This window comes from Chiloscyllium punctatum, chromosome 15 (genome assembly GCF_047496795.1).
Source record: "Chiloscyllium punctatum isolate Juve2018m chromosome 15, sChiPun1.3, whole genome shotgun sequence".
NCBI lineage: Eukaryota > Metazoa > Chordata > Chondrichthyes > Orectolobiformes > Hemiscylliidae > Chiloscyllium > Chiloscyllium punctatum.
The window spans coordinates 68,608,079-68,634,256 of NC_092753.1; the positions used below are offsets into that span (position 1 = coordinate 68,608,079).

At 43.7% G+C, this 26,178-nt stretch overlaps 1 long non-coding RNA gene across 2 annotated transcripts; it reads left to right on the forward strand.

The window, feature by feature from the left end:
- The first annotated feature begins 299 nt into the window (after positions 1-299).
- Positions 300-26,176, forward strand: LOC140485919 (uncharacterized). 2 transcript variants are annotated; one of them, XR_011962480.1, is made up of 4 exons: positions 300-415; positions 19,711-19,810; positions 21,297-21,439; positions 25,105-26,176. It is a non-coding gene; the product is annotated as an uncharacterized lncRNA (long non-coding RNA). The 2 variants fall into 2 exon arrangements; XR_011962479.1 differs by having other exon boundaries at positions 21,300-21,439.
- Positions 26,177-26,178: the final 2 nt, after the last annotated feature.

The window sequence follows — 26,178 nt, forward strand, 5'->3', positions numbered from 1 at the left end:
TGCAGGTCTTTCTGGAATATAGGGCAGTAGGTCACCCCACCCATTCCAGTCCCTTTGTTGACACATATACACCTTGTCCTTTAATCCAGTCCAGTCATGTGATTTGCTCTCACTGCCCTCTAAGTAGAACAGTGTACTGAGGGCCTCCCTGACTGTGCCTGCCTTCCAGCCTTTCAACTTTAAACTCTCACACCTGAGAGCTGCTCCCTCACGGTTCCTGGATCTCATTGGCCATATTTCTAATGAGAGCTGTCAGAATTATAACTGCCTTCTCACGTTTCGCATTTTCTTGTCCATTCCACCAAGTTTTCAGCTCTACTATTGAAGTCTCTCTCTCTCTCGGGACCATTAGTTGGCCTCTGCCCTTTGCCATGCCTTGGAAGGTCTCCAGAAGGTGTACGAGTTCAGTCTGAAGGTGAACCCTGTTTTTATACTTTTACAGATGGTTTTCTGGTACTTTAGTTTTAGCCAATGAGGAAGACTCACTTTATAATTTGAAACATTGTCTGTCATTTGGACGGTGTGCTCCTTTGTTTCATGAATAAGTTGTTGGGACGAGACAACAGCTTGATGTCTGGCTTGGGCACTTTACAGAGGTAAATATTTAGAATGAACAGTTCCACATTTTCATTGTACGTATTTCACCGTATAATAAATCAATAATCTTCTATGTGTTAAAAGAACCCTAATTGATGGATCTTTTTATTTTAAACCTAATGCAGAGAAAGCATTAAATTGGCTATAACAGACCGCGAGCACTGGATTCACCCTGAGGGGAAAGAAATATCCATGCTCACCCTGTCAAATCTTATATTAAATTCAGGATCTTGTATGCTTCAACTAAGTCAACCCTCACTCCTCTGAACTCAAATAGAAACAACTGCAGCCTGTTAAAGCTATTCTCATAAAACAATCCAGGTAACAACCTCTTTTGAACTATTTCCAATGCGCAGGATCAATAAGTGTAAGCAGGTAAATGCATGACTCAAAGATTGGTGTGGGAGAAATGAGTTTGGATTCATAGGACACTGGGGAAGAAGGCATCTGTTCTGATGGGAAGGTGTTCATCTGAACCGTGCTGGGACCAGAGTCCTAACGAATTGTGTAACTAGGGCTGTAGACAGGGCTTTAAATTAAATGATGTTGGAGTGCAGTCTGGATTCAGTTATAGGGAAAAAATAGAAAACCCGAATTAAAAGAGGAGGTAAGACTGCAGGACCCAGGAGAAGTTAGACTAAGATCTCCAGAATGGACCCAAATGCAATGATCTCTCTGTATAGCTAGCAAAACAAAACTTTTCATTGTACTTACATACACGTGGCAGCAATAAATCACATCAAATCAAAATGTTCAATTCCTCTTGTAATAAAGGATAGCATTTAGTGATTTTGTGCTGTACCTCCATCATAAATTTTAGTGACTCATTTCTGATGAAGGGCTTATGCCCAAAACATCGATTCTCCTGCTCCTTGGATGCTGCCTGACCTGCTGTGCTTTTCCAGCACTACACTCTCGACTCTGATCTCCAGCATCTCCTCAATCGTCACTTTCTCCCTCCTACTCATGTACCAGAATACGTAAATTATTCTGCAACTCGAAAATCTCCAGTTCTCCATTTAGTAAAGTACTCTTTTTAAAATTCTTACCATAAAGGAAAACAACTTCCCATTTTCCCAAGTAATATTTTACCTGCCAGATGTTTGCCTGTTCATTCAACTCACTCCCATTTGTAACTTCCCTATGTGTTCTTCACAACATACCTTCCTACCTATCATGGTGTTGTCTGAGAATTTAGGTGCCATGATTTTGTTCCTCTCCTCTGAGTCATCGATGTAAATTGTAAAAGGTTGAGCTCTAGTATCGACAAATACAGGGCATCACTCATCACATCCTGCTCATTGGACAATGATTCATTTATGCATTCCCTCTGTTTTCTGCCAGCTAGCCAGTCTTCTTTCCATGCTATGTACACAGAACTTCTATTTTGTAGAATAACTTTTCATGTGGTACTGTATCAAATACCTTCTGGAAATTCAAGAACTGCATAACTACTCACTTCGCATTGTCTACAGTGTAATTCAGGTAGCTGTGGGAGGGGGTAAGTTTGTAGAAGATGGTCGTGGTTAATCGGTCACCAGAGATGGAGATGGGGAGGTCCAGGAAGGGGAGGGAGATGTCTGAGATGGTCTAGATGAATTTGAGATTGGGGTGAAAGACATTAGTGAAGTAGATAAACTGTTTAACTTCCTTGTGGGAGCATGAGGTAGCACTGATAAAGTCATCGATGTAACAGGGGAAAAGGTGGGGGATAGTGTCGGTATAGCTGTGGAAAATGGACCGTTCCATGTACCTGACAAAGAGGCATGCATAGCTGGGGCTCATGCAGATGCCAATGGCTACCTCTTTGGTTCAGAGGAAGTGGGAGGATTGGAAGGAAAAGGTGTTGAGGGTGAGGACCAGTGCAGCCAGACGGATGATGATGTCAGTGAAAGGGTACTGGTTGGGACGGCATGAGAGGATGTGTTGGAAGGTGTGGGGTTCAAGGGTGGAGGTGCAGGAAATGGAGGAGATGCGCTGGAGAGCATCATTGACCACGTGGGAGAGAAAATTGCCATCTTTGAAGAAGGAGGCCATTTGGGATGCTCTATGATCAGAGGGATCATTCTCTCTGCAACTCCCTTATTAGAACCACATCCCCCACCAGCACACAACCCACCCCTGGCACCTTCCCCTGCCACTGCAAGAAGTGTAACACCTGTGGCCACACATCCCCCCTCACCTCCATCCAAGGCCCCAAAGAATCCTTCCACGTCTGACAGAAATTTACCTGTATTTCCACAAATGACATCTACAGTATCCATTTCACCCGATGTAGTTTTCTGTACATCAGGGAGACGGGATGCCAACTTACAGATGATTTTAGGGAACATCTCTGGGACACCCACACCAACCCCACCACCTGAATACTTTAACTCCCGCTTCCACTCTGCCAATGACATGCAGGTCCTGGGCCACTTCCATCGCCAAACCCTAACCACCCAATGCCTGAAGGAAGAATGTCTCATCTTCTGCCTTACTGAGTAATCAATGGAGTCTGTCTTGGTCACAGTTGCTATTTGACAGTTGCTAGTCACAATGTATTATCCATGTTTACGAGATGTCACCTTTACACCTGACAATTAATTGGTACATGGATTGCAGATTGAAGACCAATTCCAAGTTTTCTAGCAATGTATTGTTCGTTCAAACCATGCTATCTTGTGCCTTTATTCCCTTTGGATCCAAACTTCAGTCTTTCTACTTTAAAAGGAAAGCGTTCTGGTTCTTAACCAAATCATAGCATACTTTTCACATTGCATTCAGGATCATAATGTAAATTGGGCGCACTGATCTAGAATCAGGGGACACTTTAATTGCAGTTTGCCAAGTAAGCTTTCCAGCATTTTCTGTTTTTATCGGACCTTGATGAATGCATTCCTGTGTTCATTCTCTCATCCCCACATATTAATCACTCACATGCTCTTCAGTAACCTCTGGATATCACTGACATGTTAGAGGTTGCAAATCTAGTTCTACTCTAAACTCCACTGGAATCTGTGAGATTCATTCATTTAATTTGCTTAAAACATTGTGCATTTTCTGAAGACACACCCACACAGCATGCATAGATTGCTGGTTATTCAAACCCATCTCCACTTCACACAATCAGGTTGCACCACTCCCATGTTTCACGCCCTTCTTTCATGTGATGCAATGAGTCATAGAGTCATAGAGATGTACAGCATGGAAACAGACCCTTCAGTTCAACACGTCCACGCCGACCAGATATCCCAACTCAATCTAGTCCCACCTGCCAGCACACGGCCCATATCCCTCCAAACCCTTCCTATTCATATACCCATCCAAATGCCTTTAAATGTTGCAATTGCACCAGCCTCCACCACTTCCTCTGGCAGATCATTCCACACCCGTACCACCCTCTGTGTGAAAAAGTTGCCCTTTAGGTCTCTTTTATATCTTTCCCCTCTCACCCTAAACCTATGCCCTCTAGTTCTGGACAACCCCACCCCAGGGAAAAGATTTTGCCTATCTATCCTTTCCATACCCCTCATAATTTTGTAAACCTCTGTAAGGTCACCCCTCAGCCTCTGACGCTCCAGGGAAAACAGCCCCAGCCTGTTCAGCCTCTCCCTATAGCTCAAATCCTCCAACCCTGGCAACATCCTTGTAAATCTTTTTTGAACCCTTTCAAGTTTCATAACACCTTTCTGATAGGAAAGAGACCAGAATTGCATGCAATATTTCAACAGTGGCCTAGCCAATGTCCTGTACAGCCGCAACATGACTTCCCAACTCCTGTACTCAATACTCTGACCAATAAAGGAAAGCATACCAAACGCCTTCACTATCCTATCTACCCGCGACTTCACTTTCAAGGAGCTATGAACCTGCACTCCAAGGTCTCTTTGTTCAGCAACACTCCGTAGGACCTTACCATTAAGTGTATAAGTCCTGCAAGGATTTGTTTTCCCAAAGTGCAGCACCTCACATTTATCTGAATTAACTCCATTTGCCACTTCTCAGCCCATTGGCCCATCTGATCAAGATCCTGTTGTAATCTGAGGTAACCCTCTTCGCTGTCCATTACACCTCCAATTTTGGTGTCATTTACAATGAAACCATGCAGAGTACATCCATGCAATAAACATTCCATAGATAATATGCTCATTTCCAAATCATTCCAATGGTCTTTCCAGCTGTTTGGAGTTGTCTTTTTGTTTGAAGTGATGTAGCAATCTTAGCTGGGCCCAGAGTGAACAAATGTTTGAATTATCTTTCCTGTGTGTGAGCCTATCCTGGTAACAAGGGCCAGGTTCCTATACCATTGTGTGAGGTGATCAATATCTTGATTGTACCAGGAAATGACAGGTTGTGGCAATTCCCTGTCCCGTTACTCCTTGATAGATATCAGATGTTAAATTCCTCATAGTGAGCTACTGTCAAGAACAAAGTACAGCACAGGAAGAGGCCCTTCAGTCCACCAAGACTGTGCACATGATGTCTTTCTAAACTAAATACCTTTGCCTCTTTGCAGTATGAATTCCAGTGTTCTTGCCTGAAGTGTTGATTCTCCTGCTCCTCGGATGCTGCCTGACCTGCTGTGCTTTTCCAGCACCACACTCCCAACAATAGCAGTTAATTTGACTATTTATTACAGGTTATGTTCAGATCGAAGGTAAACTGGGGAAACACTTACAGGCTACAAACTAAAAGACCGGTATGACATTTTTATAAATCAAATTAAGAAATAAGTATTTACAAGTCAGGCCAACTTTAAGGGCATTTAAATGGTCATTGGATAGACATATGGATGATAATAGAATAGTGTAGGTTAGATGGGCTTCAGATTGGTTTCACAGGTCGACACAACATCGAGGGCTGAAGGGCCTGTACTGCACTGTACTGTTCTATGTTCTATGTTCTCTGCTTATGCACATATTTGTCAAAAGATCTCTGAAACATTGCTATTTAATCTTCCATCACCATCTCCTTTGGCATCTCATTCCAAACGATTACCATCCGCTCTCACATCTCCTTTAAAATTACCTGTATTTTTACCGTAAACCAATGTCCCCTGATAATTTACATTTCTATCCTGGAAAAATAACTCTGACTGTCCGTTCTATCCATGCCTCTCATAATTTTGTAAACTTCTGTCAGAGTCACCCATCAGCCTTTGATGTTCAAGAGCAAACAAATCAGGATTGTCCAATCTCTCCTCACAGCTATTCCCTCCAAACCAGGAAACATCCTGGTAAGCTCTTTCCGAATCAAATGCAACATTCCAAATGAGGCCTAACTAAAGTTCTATTCAACTGCAAAAAGACTTACCAATTGTTATACTCTATGTCTAATGAAGGCAAGCATGCTATGTACCTTCTTGAATAGTTTATCCACTTGTGTTGGCCAGATCCCTCTGTTGTTGATGCTACTAAGGGTTCTGCCATTTACTGTACATTTCTCTCTTGCATTTGATCTTCCAAAATGCATCCGTTCGCATTTGTCCAGATTAAACTCAATCTGCTAGTTCTCTGTCCAAGTCTCCAGCCTATCTATATCCTGCTGTATCCTCTGGCAATTATCCTCACTATCCACAGTTCCCAATCTTTTTTATCATCCGCAAGTGTACTCATTAGGTTTCCTATATTCTCCTCTAATGGTCTTAGTACCATTCCCTGAGGAAAACCAGTGATCACAGATCTCCAGTTAGATCTCTATTCTCTGTGTTCTATGGCGAAGCCAGTTTTGTATTCATTTTAACAGCTCACCACAGATCCACTTCACCTTTTGGTTCAGCCTGCCAAGAAAGACTTTATTGAAGTCCTTGCTAAAGTCCAAATAGACAATATCTACCGCCCTGCCCTCAACAACCATCTTTGTCACTTCATCAAAAAATTCAGTCAAGCTTGTGAGACACAATCCCACACAACTCTATATCTTTCCAAATTTGAGTAAATCCTATCCCGAAGAATCTCTCCTTCCCACTGATGTAACGTTCACCAGCTTGTAATTTCCTGGATTTTCCCTATTGCCTTCTTTAAACAAAGGAACAACATTGGCTCCTCTCCAAGTCTTCTGGGACATCTCCTGTGACTAGGAGAATGCAAAGGCTTCATACAAAGTCCCAACAATTTCCTCACCAACCCCCCTCAGCATTCTGTGATAGATCCCATCACATCGTCGGGACTTATCTACCAGAATGTTTTTTAAAGCACCCAACACCTCTGTTGGAATACCTCATAAAATCAACATACACCTCCTGAACCTCAACCTCCACCATGTCCTTCTCCTTTGTGAATACTGATGCAAAATATTTCATTCTATCCCTACAGTGTGGAAGCAGGTCATTTAGCTCATCAAGTCCACACTGACCTTCCCACAGCATCCCACCCAGAGACACACCATTCCCGTAACTTTGCATTTACCATGGCTAATCCATTTAGTTTGCATATCTGAAGCACACACAGTTGCCTGAGGCTAGAATTGAACCTGGTCCCTGGTGATGTGAGGCAACAGTGTTTGCTACTGAGCCAACCTGCTGCCCGTAGAAATCTGGACTCGTCTGGAATTGGAACCCATGGACCTCTCACATGTCTGCAATGTACAGTCCCCAAAGTGTGAATCATACTCCTCAACCAACAAGCCATTGCAGGATCTCACCCACTTCCTCCAACTCCATGGATAAATTCACTCTTTACTCCTCGAGGGATCTATCCTTTCACTAGCTACCTTCTTGTTCCTTATGTATGTATAAAATGCCTTGGAATTTTCCTTGTTCTTATTTGCCAAAGACATTTCTTGACCCCTTTTCACCTGCTTAATTCTTTGTTTACGTTCTTTCCTGCTATCTTTTATTGTTCAAGGGCTCTGTCCATCTTCAGTTTCCAAAACCTTACAGATGCTTCCTTTTGTTTTGGCTGAGCTCTCAATTTCTCCTGTCATTCAAGTTTCCCGAAACTTGCCATCCTTATACATCATATTCAGAGGGACATGCTGGTCCTGAACTCTAATCACATGGTCTTTAAAAGAGTCACACATGACAGATGTGGATTTACCCTCCAACAGCTGCCCCCAATCTATGTTCCCTAGTTCTGGCCTAATATTGTGGTGGTTAGTCTTCTCAAGAGAATATTCTTATCCCTCTCCTTAGGTAACTTAAAACACAATGGAATTATGATCCCTGTTCCTGAAATTTTCCCCCACTGAAACACGGATCACTTGGCCAGGCTCATTACCCAATATCAGGCCCAGTATGGTCCCTTCCCTCATTGGAATATTTACATGTTGTTTTCAAAAACTTCCCTGGACACACTGAACATTTTCTCCCACATCAAAGTCCCTGGCACTAAGCGAGTCCCAGGCAATATGGGGGAAGTTTAAATCCTCCAGAACAACCACCCTATTGTTTTCACCTTTTTCCTTAATCTGTCCAAATATTTGTTTCTCTACCACCTGTTGGCTGTTGGGAGGCCTGTAGTACATCAAAGTGACTTTACCTTCCTGTTCCTGAGCTCTACCCATTTGGCTTCACTGGATGAGCCCTCCAAGATGTCCTCCCTCAGTGTAGCTGCAATAGTTTCCCTACCTCTTTTACATCACTCTCTATCATACCTGTCTTTGTGTTAATTTCTGAATTTAATCGCTGACTGCATAGCCTGCCTTTGTGTTTTTGTGGTAACAGCTGGAATTTCTTTGCAGCATTTATATGCTGGGTCTTTAAGGCTTTTTTTCAAATTTCATAACATCCAGTCGGAAAAGTTTTTGATCCCACACTTGTGATGTGGCATGTTGTCACTTCAGGAAGTTGAAGCGCAGTACATCCACCAGCTCCCCATTATCTACAGCATTTGTTAATTCCTCATAGAACTCCAAAATACTTTTTTTCTCCTCATGGTATAGGGGTATTCTTGACACTAGCCAGTATTTATTCCCTGTCCCTCGCTGACTGTGAGAATGTGGTGGTGAGCTGCCTTTTTGAACCAATGAAATCCATGTGCTGCAGGTAGACCCACAGTGCTGTAAGAAGGGAATTCTAGGATTTTAACCCAATGACACTGAAGGAATGGCAATATATGTCAAAGTCTGGATGGTGAATTGGTGAAACATGATTTCCCTTTCACAAGATCATATTGACTACAATCCATTACCATCTTCATCTTAATAAACACCTGAACAAGAAATGTTTCTCTACCTTAAAGGTGTTTGGAATGCAAGCTCCAACTCTCTCTGTTACCAATAACCCTCTGGATTCTCCCTTCCCACTCCAGTTCCCTCATTCCACCATTCATCTAAGTTCACCTCGCGCTGTGTAGTTCCTATAATTTCTGGCCTTCCCCTCTCTGATGTTGCATGATAAGTGCTCTGCAAAGGATATAGTTTTATCCCATGACACCGACATGGGATAAAACTATATTATAATCATGAGGTAGTGTGGGAGCATTTCTGACTGCTCAGACTGCATAAAGAAGAGCTCACTCTCCCTGGAAGAAAGAATAATCTGATAAGAAATAATGATCTCAGAAGAATAAGGAAGAATTTATCATGACAGAATACCTAATGCAGAGGTAAATTCATAATGAAGCAAAATAACTGTTCCTCTTTATTCATTATATTTGGTAAAAGTTAGATTTTGTAGCAATAAAAGTTGAATCTGAATTGTTGAAAACTTTGGTAAAAATTATTCCAATAAAATTATTGAATTATTATATGATTATGGCGTGCTGGGGCAAATCCTGTGTGTTATAATTTGATTTCAATCAATTTCATCATTGCTGCCCTGTTGATTTCAATCACTTATACAAAGTAAAACAAGAAAGCCAGTTTGAGAGTTTATGCAAGACCCTGCTGTATACACAAGATACACAGACATTGTAACAGTATGATAGCCTGCTATATTGTGAGAACTGTATGTTCTGAATACGTTTGAACATTCTGACTATGAAATTGGGCAGTAGCACCCTGATGCAGGATTGCTTCTGATTTAGCAACATGCAAATCTCATGCTGCTGACTGAATTAAATGATTGTTGTTTGCTGTCAATTCTTGGCTCATTCTTTACTGGTTATGTGCCTGAACAAGAAGCACAAAGTCAGGGATTCAAATTACGATGGCTTCACGATAGCTCATCCTGCTACCTCGCCTCTTCAAGGGGAGCTGCACTGCAGCTAAAGAAGGGAGTGGAAGTCTTTTCAAAGAAGTTTTTGCCACAGTCTATCCTCAAAATTGGCTGGCACTCTGCTCCAAGATTTTCCAACTGGTTGCTGGCCTTGTTACTGAAGCTTGTGAGGAAGAAAGCTGTCATCTAACCACAAGTGGCCTGGAGTTATTCCAGACAAACTTTGTGCAGTTTGTGGGTCCAGGCAACACCAGAAGTATAGGCCTGACGCTCTGGGTGCAGTGCTGCAATTTGCTAAATTACCTCACACCAGCCATCTAAGTCTGTGAATGTAACTTCAAATACCAGATCTTCATAGATCAGAGGGTCATATGACGTTGAAACTGTCTGCCTCAAGGTGTTGAAGGTAGAAGTCATTGAACATTGTAAGATGACGATAGATAGATAGATTCTTGCTAGTCATGGGAATGATAGGACATCAAGAGTAGCTAAGAATTCAAAACACAAAGCGATCATATTGAATGGTGGAGCAAGCCATGGGAGTTTAATAGCCTACTGCTGTTCCTTGTTCATATGCTCACATCACGGTGTTAGCTGGGATGTCAATCAAGTTGCCTGCTTTTTCCTGGATGGTGTTGAGCTTTTGAGTGTTGTTGGAGTTCAACCCATTCATCAAAGTGGATAATATTCCATCTTACTCCTGATTTGTGCAGTGTAGATGATGCTTTGGTATGATGGAGACAGAATGGGAGTTAGTCACCACAGAATTCTCAACATCTCACATAATCTTCTAATGACAGTGTTTATACAGCTGATCCAGCTCAGTTTTTATTCAATGGTAACCTCAGATTTCTTGATTACGGGTAGATCAGCTTTGATAATGTTAGTAATTATCAAAGGAGCAATATTTGGATTCTCTCTTGTTGAACATGGTCATTGCCTGGCACTTGTCTAGCAAAGAGGTTGCTTATCACTTATCAATCCAAGCTTGGAGAGAGTCCAGGTTTTCCTGTGTATGGACACGAGCTACTTCAATGTTAGAGGAGTCACAAACAGTGCTGAACATTTTGCAATGATCAGCAAACATTGACCCAATGATGGACGCAGGTAATTGATAAAGTTGGTTGGGTCTAGATCACTACCCTGAGGATCTCCCTTGGTGATATCCTGGAGCTGAGGTAATTGAACTTTAACAATCTTCTTCCTTCTTTGGTCAGTCTGTCTTCATCTCAAAGCAAGTTTTTCTCCTGACAACCATTTATTCCAGTTTTGTGAGGGCTCCTCAATGCCACACTCAGTCAAATGTGACCTGGACATCAAGACAGTCACTCTGACCTCACCACTGAAATTTAGCTCGTTTGGCCTTGTTTGAACCAAGTCAAAATAAAGTCAGGAGCTGAGTGTCCCTGGCATAATGCAAACTGAGATTCTGTGGAAAGGTTATTATTGGGTAAGTGTCATTTGAGAGCAATATCGATGACAGACTCTATCACTTTGCTGATGATTGGGAATAGGCAGTTGGGATAATGAATGGGCAGTTTAGATTTGTCCTGCCTTTTGTTCACAGCATGTACCTGCCTTTTTCCTCCTTGCTGTGGTGATGTCAATATTGTTGCTAAGTAATAGTTTGACTTTAGTTTCTTTCCCGCTTCCTGTGAAGATTTAAAATAGCAGTAAAGCCTTTATTGATATCATTTTTCTTCAGGGTAAAATCTATCCAAATGTCACAGGGAATCAGGACAAGTTTGGCAAAATCGTGCAAAGTGTGTCAGATAGTTATGTATGATCCTATTCACTGAATGTTGGCATTACATATCACTTACATGGTAGTTTCAGAGGAAATATCTATGAAATTCCAAAGCAATGCTGAGGTTGTTAGCAACGCGATATTCTCTCAGTGGCTTATCGTTCCCTCATTACTGATTGCATTCTCAGAGGAATTAAAAGGATGATTCATTTCAATGTAGGAGAGAGAGTTATTAATGATAGTTGCTGTGCTGACACAATATTTACAGCACAAATGAAAAAAAGACAGGGGAAAAAAAAGGAATTTGTCTGTCCATAACGAAAGTGGCAGTTCTCAGCTTCGACTCGAGTGTAAGCAAATATCAACTGGGGAATGACAAAAGAAAAACAAATTCTATCTGCAATAACAAAATAGACACATGTTAAGTTATAATACTCAATTATATTCATAGATAGCAGGAGGTGGTTGTTAATGAGGTCAGTATCTGGGAATTGGTTCCGGTAAGTCTGGAAGGCACCATGAATTCAAGCAGATGGCAGATGTTGAATAGTAATCTTGAATGTTACTGGTCAGTCGTAATTAACTGGTATATTAATCCTGGCACCACATCGTCTACTGTTGAAGCAAGGAAAACCCTAATGATAAATGTTGTTTTTCCTTGACATTGATATTTCCTCGCTCATTGTCCTGATGAATGGAAGAAAAAAAGCTTGAACTAAATGTATCTTTATTCAGTAATACTCAGGTGCTGTACAACCAAACCACAATTTGTATCCCTTCTGTATTTAAGAGTGGTGAACAATAGTTTATGAGCTGTTTCTATTTTAAACTGTATCACACAATCTAAACATTTTTACATGCCCACATTCCTGCAAAAGTCTATTTTTCGTTGCTGCTTCCTATTGTTCCACCTCAGTGAGTGGTCCAGGAGCATTGCAGACTGGGCTATAACTTTCCATCTTCCTGCACCGGAGAAAGCACTGCACCCCCACTGTCCTGTTCAAGATCCATCAGCTGCTATTATCGTTGGTAGATGTGGATAGTGATATGGTCAGATTTCGGATGAACTCAGGAATTGTTTGATTTTTGTTAATTCTCTTTCATGGTTGATGTTGCAACTCCTTTGTTGATCCTGATCCGAGTGGTGTAAATATTCCCTACGGTTTCAAGGATCCTCTGAAGCTTGTTGATGTATCTTGAAGATGAAAATTCACTAATGGCCTTGATTTTCTGGTTTCTGGGTGAAACCAGTGGTTTGGATAATGCGCCCAACTCATTTTCTTGTAATAAAAGCAGAGAGTCCTCTACAGAACAGTCTTACTGGACTCGAAATGTTAACTGTTTCTTGTCCACAGATGCTGCCAGACCTACTAGTTTTAGTCTTGGATATGCAACTTCACAGTTCTACATTAAAAGTGCTGCTCCCCATCATGAATTTAAAAACTTCACCTGAAACATAGTTAATAGATGCTGCAAGTTGTTGGTGATGTTGACATCAGCCTTGCTAGATTTCTCAAATGATTCTGCCACTTTGTTCAGACCCTGACTACATTCTGTTCCTTGTTACTAAGTCTCTTGGAAGAAGCAAGATAAAGGTCTGTCTCCTTTTCAGAGGTTTCTTTTAATTTATTCACTCATAGGACGTGATCATTGCTGACTGTAACAGCATTTATGTCTGTCCTCTTGAGAAGATGGTGATGACCTGCCTTCATGAACTGGTACTGTCCCTGTACTGCAGGTAGACCCCACAATACCACTCTTTTCATCTGGTGGGTCCAAGTGAAATTCTGGTCAATAGTAACCTCCCCCGCAAGATGTTGATAGTGGGGGATAAAGTGATGGTAACACAATTAAATGTCTAGAGGTAGTGATTAGACTGTCTCTTATTCCACATCATCATTACTTGGCATTTGTTTGGTGCGAATGTGACTTGCCACGTGTCAGCCCAAGCCTGGATATTGTCCAGATCATGTTACATTTGAACATGAACTTCTTCAGTATCTGAGAAGTCACAAATGATGCTCAATATTGTGCAGGTATTGCTGAAGATTCTGATCTTATGATGGAAGGAAGGTGACTGATGACGCAGATGAATATGGTTGGGTTGAGGACACTATAGTGAGGAATTCCTGAAGAGATGTCCTGGAGCTGAGATGGCTTACCTCCAACAACACAGCATTTCTCAATGTACCAGGCATGACTGCAACAAGGACAGAACCTGCACCCTGATTCCCATTGACAGGTGAAACTCCTTGATGCCACACTCCCGGCCAAATATGGCCTTCATGTCAATGGCTGTCACCCTTACCTCATCTCTGAAATTCCATGTTTTTGTCAATGTTTGAATCTAGGCTGTAACAAGATCAGGAGCCGAGTGGCCCAGGCAGAATCCAAACTGGACATCACTGAGCAAGTTATTGCTGAGTAGGTGATGCCTGATCGTGCTCTTGCCCGAGGGCTTTTGCACGGGGTGTTGACTTTTCTGCTCCTTGGATGCTGCCTAACCTGCTGTGCTTTTCCAGCACCACTCTAATATTGACTCTAACCTTGCTAACCAGTCTACCGTGAGGAACCTTGTCAAACGCTTTACTGAAGTCCATATAGATCACTGCTCTGCCCTCATCAATCTTCTTCATTGAGGTTTTTTTTTGAAGAAGTAATCAAATTAATGAGGCATGATTTCCCACACACAAAGCCATGTTGACTATCCCTAATCACACGTTGGCTTTCCAAATACGTGTAAATCCTGTTCTTCAGGGTTCCCTCCAACAACGTGCCCTCTTATCACCTTTCCTAAATAGTGGCATCACATTATGGAGGTTAAGAAAATCATGAGGCATCGATAAGGTAAATAGCAAAGATCCTTTCCTTTGGGAGGGGCGGGGGTGGGGGGGAGAAGAAATATCTAAGGGGCAACTTCTTCACACACAGGATGGTTCATATATGGAATGAACTGCCAGAGGAAGTGGTACATGCAGGTACAGTTACAGCATTTAAAAGGTAATTGGATAGACACATGATTAGGAAAGGTTGATTCTGATATGGTCCAAACGCAGGCAACTGGGACTAGTTTTTGGGAAACTTGGTCAGCATACACAAGTTGGACGGAAGGGTCTGTTTTCATGTTGTATGACTCTATGACTCTATAAGTTAAACAGTGGGACTCCTAGCATCGTTCGGCCACTTGCTGGTGAGGCCAGAAATAGGAAGATAATACAGCTGAATGTGTGGCTAAAGAGTTGGTGTAGGTGGGAAGGGTTCAGATATCTGGATCATTTGGGTCCTCTTCCAGGGCAAGATGGACTGTTCAAGAAGGACAGACTGAACCCTAACTGGAGGGGTACACGTATCCTTGTAGGGAGGTTTGCTGATGCCACTCGGAAGAATTTAAACTCGTGTGGCAGGGACGGTGGGAACCAGACCAATAGGTCAGTGTATATCGTGTTTGAAAGGAAGAGAGGGACTAAGTCAAGTAAGTCTTGTAGGAAGAACAAGTAGGGCCAGGTTAATGAACACATCAGGACTAAGTATGAAGTGTATTTATTTTAATACTCTGAGAATAACAAATAAGGCAGATGAGTTTAGAGCCTGGATTAGTACATGGGACTTTTATGTGTAGCTAGTACAGAAAAACTAGGTTGAGAGAAAAACAGGAGGAAGTGAGGACTGCAGATGTTGGAGATCAGAGCTAAAAATGTGTCACTGGAAAAGCGCAGCAGGTCAGGCAGCATCCAAGGAGCAGGAGAATCGACATTTCAGGCATGAGCCCTTCTTCAGGAATGAGGAAAGTGTGCCAAGCAGGCTAAGATAAAAGGTAGGAAAGAGGGACTTGGGGGAGGGGTGTTGGAAATACAATAGGTGGAAGGAGGTTAAGGTGAGGGTGATAGGCTAGAGTGGGGGTGGGGACGGACAGGTCAGGAAGAAGATTGCAGGTTAGGAAGGTGGTGCTGAGTTCGAGCGTTGGGACTGAGACAAGATGGGGGGAGGGGAAATGAGGAAACTGGAGAAATCTGAGTTCATCCCTTGTGGTTGGAGGGTTCCTAGGCGGAAGGTGAGGCGCTCTTCCTCCAGCCGTCGTGTTGCTATGGTCTGGCGATGGAGGAGTCCAAGGACCTGCATGTCCTTGGTGGAGTGGGAGGGGGAGTTGAAGTGTTGAGCCACGGGGTGGTTGGGTTGGTTGGTCCGGGTATTCCAGAGGTGTTCTCTGAAATGTTCCTCAAGTAGGTGACCTGTCTCCCCAATATAGAGGAGGCCACATCGGGTGCAGTGGATGCAGTAAATGATGTGTGTGGAGGTGCAGGTGAATTTGTGGTGGATATGGAAGGTTCCCTTGGGGCCTTGGAGAGAAGTATGGGGGAAGGTGTGGGTGCAAGTTTTGCATTTCTTGCAGTTGCACGGGAAGGTTCCGGGAGTGGAGGTTGGGTTGGTGGGGGGTGTGGATTTGACGAGGGAGAATGGTCTTTTCGGAACGCTGATAGGGGAGAGGAGGGAAATATATCCCTGGTGGTGGGGTCCGTTTGGAGGTGGTGGAAATGACAATGGATGATACGACGCACATGGTGGTTGGTGGGGTGGTAGGTGAGGACCAGTGGAGTTCTGTCCTGATGGCGATTGGAGGGGCGGGGCTCAAGGGTGGAGGAACGGGAAGTGGAGGAGATACGGTGGAGAGCATCATCGACCACGTCTGGGGGGAATTTGCGGTCTTTGAAGAAAGAGGCCATCTGGGTTGTTCAGTATTGGAACTGGTCCTCCTGGGAGCAGATGCAGCGGAGATGAAGGAATTGGGAATATGGAGTGGCGTTTTTACAGGAGGCAGGGTGGGAGGAGGTGTAGTCTAGGTAGCTGTGGGAGTCGGTTGGTTTATAGTAAATGTACATGTTGATTCGGTCGCCCGAGATAGAAATGGAGAGGTCTAGGAAGGGGAGGGAGGAGTCTGAGACTTTCCAGGTAAATTTGAGGTCAGGGTGGAAGGTGTTGGTAAAGTGGATGAACTGTTCAACCTCCTCGTGGGAGCACAAAGCAGTGCCGATACAGTCATCGATGTAGCAGAGGAAAAGGTTAATGAACACATCAGGACTAAGTGTGAAGTGTAATTATTTTAATCCTCGGAGAATAACAAATAAGGCAGATGTGCTTTGAGCCTGGATTAGTACATGGGGCTTTGATGTGCAGCCAGTACAGAAAAACTTGGTTGAGAGAAAGACAGGACTGACAGCTCAACATTCCATGCTTTCGATGTTTTTAGCATGGTAGAGCAAGATGTAAAAGGAGAGGGGGAATTGCATTGCTGGGTACAGAGAACATCACAGCTGCACCATGAAAGGACATCTTGGAGGACTCACCCAGCGAGACTAGATGGGTAGAACTCAGGAAAAAGAAAGCTGCAATCACTATGATGAGGTTATTTAATCGGCCCCCCAGGAGCCAGCAGGAATTAGAGGAACAGATATGTAAGCAGATCATGGAAAGATTTGAGAATAATAGAGTTGTGGTAGTTGGTGATTTAATTTTCCCAATATTGACTGGAAGTCCCTAAGTTCCAGAAGCTTAGATGGGACAGAATTGGTCAGGTACATCCAGGAGGGTTGCTTGAGCCAATATTTGAATTGATTTATTATTGTCACAGGAACCTAGGTGCAGTGTTTTGTGTGCAGTATGGGCAGATAATACCATACAAAGTGCATCAGGGGTAATAGGACAGAGCAAGGAATACAATGTTACAGCTGCAGAGAAGGTGCACAGACAGTGAGATCAACATTAAACATGAAGTTAAAAATCACACAACATCAGGCTATAGTCAAACAGGTTTATTTGGAAGGATCAGCTACCTGATGAAGGAGCAGCGCTCCAAAAGCTAGTGCTTACAAATAAACCTGTTAGACTATAATCTGGTGTTGGGTGGTTTCTAACTTAGTCCACCCCAATCCAACACTGATGCCATCCCATCATTAAATATGAAGCTGTCCACCAGAGAAGTGGCTGTTAGACCTTGTATTGGGGAATGAGCCTGAGCAGGTGATCAAAGTTTCACTGAGGGGGCATTTTGGGAAAAGTAATTATTATCCCATAAGTTTTAAGATGGTTATGAAAATGGATAAGACTAGTCCTTGGGTGAAAGTGCTCAATTGGAAGGACTTATTCAGCAGGAACTGCAAAAATTGGATTGGGGACAGAGATTTGAAGGTAGATCCATATCTGATATGAAGGAGTCTTTTAAAGGCATGTTGACTGGAATTCAAGACCAGCATACTCCTGTGAGGGTGTCAGTTCCTTCAGCAACTTCTATATGTCAATTAGATCTCATCTCACTCTTGTAAAATCCAAATAGTATAGGCCCAAACTGCTCAATCCATACTCATGATACCAAACCCTTATATGTGGAATCAATCTAGTGAATCTTCTCTGAACTGTCTCCTACATCCACTACATCATTCCTTAAGTGAGAGGACAGAAATTGTACTCACTACTCTAGGTGTGAGTTCACTAATGCCTTCTCCAGTTGCAGCAACACTTCCCTACTTTCACACTCCTTGTCTTTACCAATAAATGGGAGAAAGTGAGGACAGCAGCTGCAAGAGACCAGTGTCGAGAGTGTGGTGCTAGAAAAGCACAGCAGGTCAGGCGGCTTCCGAGAAGCAGGAGAAGTGATGTTTCGAGCATAAGCCCTTCAACAGGAATGAGGCAGCCTCATTCCTGATGAAGGGATTATGCCCAAAATGTCAATTCTCCTGCTCCTCGGCTGTTGCCTGACCCTCTGTGCTTTTCTAGCACCACACTCTTGACTCTTTACTAATAAATGCCAAGATTCGATTTGCCTTATTATCTGCTAAACTTGCATATTAGTTAGCTGTCATTCACGTACAAGGACACCCAGATTCCGCTGTACTAAAGCACTTTGAAGTTTCTCTGTATTTCAATAATCGGTTGCCTTCCTACTCCTCAGCTTCCCTCGCCTTCTGAATGAAGGTGTTATATTAGCATTCTTCTAGCATTCTTCCAACCCACAGAAATCTTTCTCATGCATCCAGGAAATTTTGGAGTTTTGTTAACAATGGATCATTAATCTCTGTTGCCACTTCCTTGAAGACCTTGGGATGTTGGTCATCAGGCCCTGGGAACTTGCCTCCTTTAACTCCACTAGTTTGTTCAGTATGTTTTCCACTAGTGATCACAATCTAAGCTCCTCCCTTCCTATCATCTCTGCATTACCTGTTACTTTTTGGATGGTACTTGTGTCCTTCACTGTGAAAACTGAAGTAAAATATTGATTTACTGGCTCCATTATTTCTGTGCTCCCCACTATTCACTCCTCAGTCTTTGCTAGCAAGGGACCAGCTATGCTCTTCCTTTTTATACAATCATAAAGGTTTTCCTGTTTTATACATTGCACTAATGTTCTTTCCAATTTAGATTGTTTTTAGATTTTCAATTTTTATTGTCACATGTACTCAGGTACAGGAGTACAGTGAAAGTGTATAATGTCACCATATATGTTGCCATCTGTGATATATTGTGTTATGAAATATTGTTATAGGCTGTCTTTATTAACTCACTCACCAGCTTGCAATATTCATTAATACCGCGTTCCCGTTCATTCATTCATAATCCTTTCCTAATCCATTATTTAATATAACACAGTCTCATTCATCCATTCATTCATAAAACCGCGGTTCTATCGTATTCAAATTTACAATCAAACCCTTTCAAACCCATCACTGTATTCCCACACCTTATCAGCCCCTGCTACAAGCCGTGTTTACCTCAGCATACAGACAATATCATCCCCATCAAGTCTCCATGAAGCAATATAATATTAGTCAGCTCTTACCAACCATCTCCTGGACCTGAATAGATTAAAAAACCTGTTAAATACCTTTGAAATGGGCCATTGCCCTTTTAAGAAAATTAACTGACAAAACAGCACTTGCATGAAATAACATGATGAGTAAACTCACACCGGCAAATTCTAAATAAATCTCGCAACCAGCTGCAGTAATCAGTTCAATATTCTTTATTTTTTAATTATGATTTCTAACTTATTTAGAGCATATAGGCCTAGTATTTTTACTGACACTTGCTAATTTAAAAGATAAAAGGGCTAACGCCTCCTAAATAGGCAAGTCGACTGGATGGACATCCCATCAGAAGTAGCAGCCAGCAGTTAGCATGTTTTAAACCATCCCCTTCAAAGCTTTGTATACTATACATAAAAAACATAACACTATAGAAATGAGATTTTAACATGTGTAAGAACTGTGTATAAAGAACAGTACAAACTGTATTTCAGGATGCTATTGCCACCTTGTGCTGTGATTGCTGAATGAACAAGCTGTTTTGGCCACTCACCAATTTCGGTCGTTATTTGAACAGGATCCCACATATTTTCGGTAACAAGTCCAAAAAAAGCTTCAATATAAGGTTGTAAGAGAAACAAGAGTTAAAATGTTAAATGTTGTATTTTATGACTTTGTTTCAGTAACCTTTTGTTGATCTTTAAAACTTCCCCAATCTTCCGGCCTGCGACTCACCTTTGCAGTAAGGCATGCCTTAGTTTTTAGATTTAATATTATCTTTAATGTTCTTGCTTAGCCAGTAATGTTTGTTGTGACTCTTATAATTTTTCTTCCTTTCTGAAATATATTTCACCTGGGAGCAATAGAATATCTCCTTAAACATCTGTCACTGCTCATCGACTGCCCTACCTTTCAGTCTTCCCAACCAGGGCGCTATGGCCAGATTGATCCGTATGCCGAAGTAATCACCTGGTGTGGGACTTGTTTCTTACTCTCCAACTGATTTAGAAATTCTAGCATGTTGTGATGACTCTTCTCTCGAGAATCTGTTATTATGAGATCACTCATTAATCCCACCTCATTACACAATGTATAATTCAGAATAGTCTGCTCTCTGGTTGTTGTTTAGAGCAAGATGCTCTGGAAGCAATCTGTAACACATTTAATGACCTCTCCCTCAAGGCTACCCTTGCTAATTTGATTATTCTACCTCCGCCTAATCCAGTTTACCCCGATAGCAGGGAAACAATGCATCATTCAGGACACAGGACTCTCAATGTATAAAGACAGACTGGACAAGTTAACCCTATATTCACTGGATTTTATAAGAATTGATGGGTTGGTGGGTAGTGGATGAATCTCCTTGAGACCTATAAAATCCAAATCGGATAAATTTAGGAATGATGCTCCCAATGCCTGGGCAGTCCAAAATCAACAACCAGAATCTAAGGACTGAAACAAGAAGCATTTTTCTTTCACCTAGAAAGAGCGATAAACCCGAAGAATTCTCAGCAACAGAAAGTGGTTGAACCCAAAACAGAGCTTGATGTAGTTCTTGGGGCTAAAGGATTCAAAGGGTAAGAGGAAAACTCAAGTATACTGTACTAGATTGGATGATTAGCCATGATCATATTGAATTACCAAACAAACTCAAAGGCCTGCTCCGACTTTCTGTGTTTTTATGTATGTGCTGATGTTAGTAACATGGCCTGTCTGTCCACCTAAATGTAGAATCTCCCAACTACATTTCTACACTTTGTTATTTCTTCCAGTGTGGTGCCCTACCTATTGAGAGACCGTGGTTTGGACTGCACATTTTTCAACGGATTCCTTCCTCTCACTCTGTTTCTGGCAACGCTTCATTTACCCAAGAAAAATTCCCACTGATAAGAAAAGAAGATGGTGTTTGTTACAATCCCTATCCCATCATTCAGTAATCTGTGCTGCTTTCGAAAAAATCTGTTACGTATCAAATAGGGACATAGAGCAGTTTGTTTAAATTAATTATGGAACCAGACCAGATCCCTTCAAAACATTTCAAGAAAGTAGCCTGGACCCTAATTTTGCTCGTTGTTTTCAGCAGATGTAACATGGATATTCCAGGAGTGATGCAGCTGGGCCAACCACTTAGTTTTTGTGGGAAAAGATTTGCTAACCCACGACAGGCGAATAGATAAGATGCTGTGAGGGGACGAAGCTAAGCTAGATACACCTGTACAAACAGTAGGTATAAACATCTGTTTCCCACTTTTACAGAAACACAGGAACAAATCCCAATTAAAAGGGTCATAAGGATCAGTATGGTAGGGGAAGGTACAGATGGAGGGAGTAGATAATGGTGAAGAAAGAATATGCCTAACAATGACCTACAGCGGGATGAGGTCAGAGACAAGGCCAGATAAGGCAAGAGATGAACAGGAGTAATGGGTGCTGGTCTTAGGGAAGTGGAAGATGTAAACAGAGGAGGAGCAATGAAAACAAAAGAAACCAAATTATATAAATATTGTTTATTAATTGAATTTGGGGTGTGTATGTCCCTTGCTTTGTAGACACTGGACATCACACCCTCTTGCAAGAGTAAATTTAAAGGACACTACTCATCCAGATTTTGTCTCAGACTGAAATTATTGAAGTGTGTGAGCTTTGTTTCTCACAATTCCCTTCATTGTTAAGAGCCTGAGAGTCCCTAAGGATTTAGGCCTCATGATGGTGCACCTAAAGGAGCACCCCCTCCATTTCACACCCCTTGGTCAAGCCCCCACCCATTTATTAGAGATTGCCCAACTTGAGCAGAAGGTGTTCTGTGTGCGCTGTGCTCCTGCAACACTCCAGGCCACTTTCACCAAGCTAACCTCAGACACTGCCTCCTCCTTCGAGAACCCCCTATTGCTATCAGACCTCCCGACCTCACTGTGGGCACAACACCCCAACCACGCAGGCCAGGTGAAGTCTGCCCCACCACACACTGTCACAGTTAAACAGGGAGCCATCGTGCCGTCTGTACAGCAATACCCACTGTCGCCTGCAGCAGCAGAAGGCATCAAGCCGGTGACTGACTCCCTCCTACAGCAGGGTGTCCTAATTCCAACAACCAGTCCCTGTAATACACCCATCCTACCCATCCTGAAACCCGGGAGGCCAGGAAAGTGGCATTTTGTCCAAGACCTCAGAACCGTAAATGTAACTGTAATTCACTGCTCCCCAGTGGTCCCGGACATTGACACCACCCTCACCCCTATCCCTGCCTCCACCAACTGCTTTTCTGTAATCGACCCCTGCTCAGCCTTTTTCTCCATCAAATTGTCCCCTGAAAGCCAGTACCTTTTTGTTTTTATGTACGGCGGCTGCCAGTACACATGGATCAGACTTCCCCAGGATTACATGGAGAGCCGCACAGTCTATGCTGCTACAGTACACCGTATCCTCTCTACTTTACACCTGCCATGCAACAGTACCCTTCTGCAGTGTGCAGATGATTTGTTACTGGCCTCCACCTCCACGAGATCATGCTTGCAGGACACTGTCGCATTGTTCTGCTGTCTGGCAAAGGATGGACATAGAGTCTCCGTGGAGAAAATGCAACTCTGCCAGTACACAGTAAAGTACTTGGGATACAAACTCTCACATGGCCTCAGGGTACTATCTAGAGAGAGAGTCACAGCCATCACTCAGCTCCCCCCCTCCAGCCACAAGAACTCAGCTGCAGGCTTTCCTGGGGATGGTGAATTATTGCAGACACTGGATCCCAGACCACCGTGTCATTGACCAGCCCCTACGGGAGGCAGCCTCACCAAAGCAGCCCGCAAAAATAACCTGGACACAACAGATGGAACGGGCATTCACTAAATTAAAACAACGACTCGTGTCTGCTCCTACCCTGGGGGTCCCAGACAACACTCAGCCCTTCTACCTATACGTTAATGAATCTGAAGAGTTTGCATCTGGCATCCTAACACAGCACCATGGGGATCTCCGGCGCGCTGTTGCTTTTTACTCTGTACACTTACCGCCTGTTGTAAGGGGAATGCCGGCATGTTTGAGAGCTGTGGCAGCAGCTGCGGTAACAGTAGAGAAGGCCAACCCCATTGTGCTGGATTGCCCATGCACCTGTTTTGGTTCCCCATTTAGTCTCCCTGCTGTTAAATTCAGCAGCAATCCAACATTTCACTGCCACCCAGAGAATTGGTTATGAGGTCGCTTTACTGTCCAAAGCCAACCTGGCCCTACAATGTGACCCTGCACTGAACCCCGCCACCCTGCTCCCACTCACTCAGAACGCCATTGCGGACGACCACGACTGTTTTGACCTTGTTCAGCAGGTTGTCACTCCATGCCCTGACTTCTCTGAAACACCTCCAGACAATCCTGACCTCCTACTCCATACAGATGGTTCATCGTTCAGGCCCTCAGACCACTGCACACTGGCAGGGTATGCCATCTGCTCCCCTTTCACAGTCCTAGAGGCAGCGGCACTGCCAGATGGCACATCCACACAGGGTGCGGAGCGGTTTGCGCTCACTTGGGTTTGTATCGTTGCTAAAGGACTCACAGCAAACATTTATACTGACTCCAGAAATGCCTTCGGAGTCATCCATGATTTTGTCACACTCTGGGAAAAGAGAATCTTCATCACGTCAGCAGGGAGGCCACTACAACATGCCACGCTGATTTTTAATCTCCTGATAGCAGTCCTGTTACCCTCGGCCCTAGCAATTACCAAATACACAGCCCCCACCTCTGCCACTGACCCGGTCACCCTCGGGAATGCCTCAGCTGACACAGCAGCCCGGGAAGCCACAGTGTGCTTCACCACCTACGTCCTGCAGGCCCCCAGAATAGTGAAGGCCCCAGTATTCCCTGACCCCATGGAGGCAGTGTGAACTGCTCAACAAGGCTGCTCCACATCAGGAAAAGGACAGTTGGGCCCCACATCGGGGCCACACAATCTCCTTCCCTCAACCTGTTAGTACACCCTGGTGGCCCCATCATTTGCCCAAGAGCCCACCTACACACACTGTCCGTAGCAGCCCACGGCACTGGCCACACTAGCAAGAGAGGCATGATGCATACTGTGAATCAGTCCTGGTATGCGCTGGGATTTGCTGCCGCAGCTCAAGTCCTGCTGTCACAGTGCCTCATCTGCCTGCAGAACAATGCAGGAAAGCCTGTTGCCATATATGATCACTTGCCAGTTCCTGAGGGGCCTTTTAGCCACTTACAGATTGACTTCACACACATGCCCCAAAAAACAGGGTTACAAGTACATCCTGGACATCATAGACATGTTCTCCAAATGGGTAGAGGCATTTCCCACGAGAAAGGATGATGCTCGTACAGTGGTTAAATGCCTCCTAAAGGATGTCATCCCCAGATTTGGAGTCCCTGGTAGCATAGGGACGGACAGGGGACTCACTTCACTGCTAGGCTTACAACTGGGATTAGTGAGGCTCTAGGGATACCATGGCGACAGCACACACCCTACCGACCCCAGTCATCAGGTATAGTTCAGCGAATGAATGGCACTCTGAAGACCACACTGATAAAAATCACCCAAGAAACAGGACTGACCTGGCCAGACGCCTTGCACTTGCTCTCTATACTATACGTATGCAGGCAAACTGCACGACTGGGCTCACTCCTTTTGAAGTACTTATGGGGCGGCCTATGCTTATTGTGACCAGACCCCCGAAGCACAACACAGACACAGCCCTTCTTCTGACACAAGTGGCCCTACTGGAGTATGTCCAGGCCCTAAGCAGGAGCATTAGTGCTAGACATGTCCAGGTCAGAGCCATGTTTCCCACACCCCAAGCAGTGCCCATTCATCTATTCCGACCCACGGACTATGTCATGATCAAATCACTAGAAAAAGATTCTCTCTCCCCTAGGTGGAAAGACCCATACTCGATCCTAATGACAACCCAGACTGCTGTGAAACTGGATGGACGGCCTGCATAGACACATGCCACCCACTGCAAGAGGGCTCCACAACCAATGACCAGGGACCACACAGAGGAAGACGCCACTCCGACCACCGAGGAGGAATCCAACAGCTTGCAACAGCCATCACCATCAGCACCCTAGGCCTGATCTGTCTGACCAACACACTGTGGCTTGCTGGTAAAAAGAGACAAGGGGCAGCACATGTCATAATCCGCCATGACCTACAGGCCAACACCTTCCTACCCTCTGCCCTCCCTCACCATTTAGCTAATGCAGATCCACTGGGAGAACATTCCTGCCCCAGGGATAGCCACTGCTGGGCCAGATTCGGACACTGAGAGCTACCTGTCTGATACGGAGTCCCCTACACCTGAAAATCCCCCTGGCTCTGGCTATATTGTCCCCTTCTCATCCCTCTCCGAAGCAAAACAAAAAGAAGGGGGGATTTGTGGGAAAAGATTTGCTAACCCACGATAGGCCCACAAAAGCAAATTGGCCAAATTGTACCAGAACACCCAGAATTCCCGAGCAGCTCACAAACTGAGTCAGACAGCACGCAGACAATAAAATACACTTTAAGCTCCCATGGACATGACAGAGATCTCAAAGCCCTTACGGCAGTTTCACAACCCAGCAATACCAAAGCCACACAAAGAGCAGGACAGGCACCACAGGACAATGGAAGCACCTCACCACTTCAGAAAAGACTAACACCTACCTGTGAAGATGAATGGAACCATGATACTGTCAGGATGTTGCATTGTGTGAAGGAACAGGACATTCATCATATTAAACTGTCTTCCAATTAGCATCCTTGCAACTAAATTACTCCATTTCCAGAAACATTGTAGTTTCCCATTTCTTAACCAGTCATTGTGCAGCATTACTATAAAACTGGTCTCATCCTCAGCTCTGGGAGGAGAAATCAAATTATCTGTGCAGACTGTCAGTTCTGTGTCAGCTGGTCTGTTTTCTCGCCCAGTGATATTGTTTGCAATAAACTGTTTGTCAATTTCACT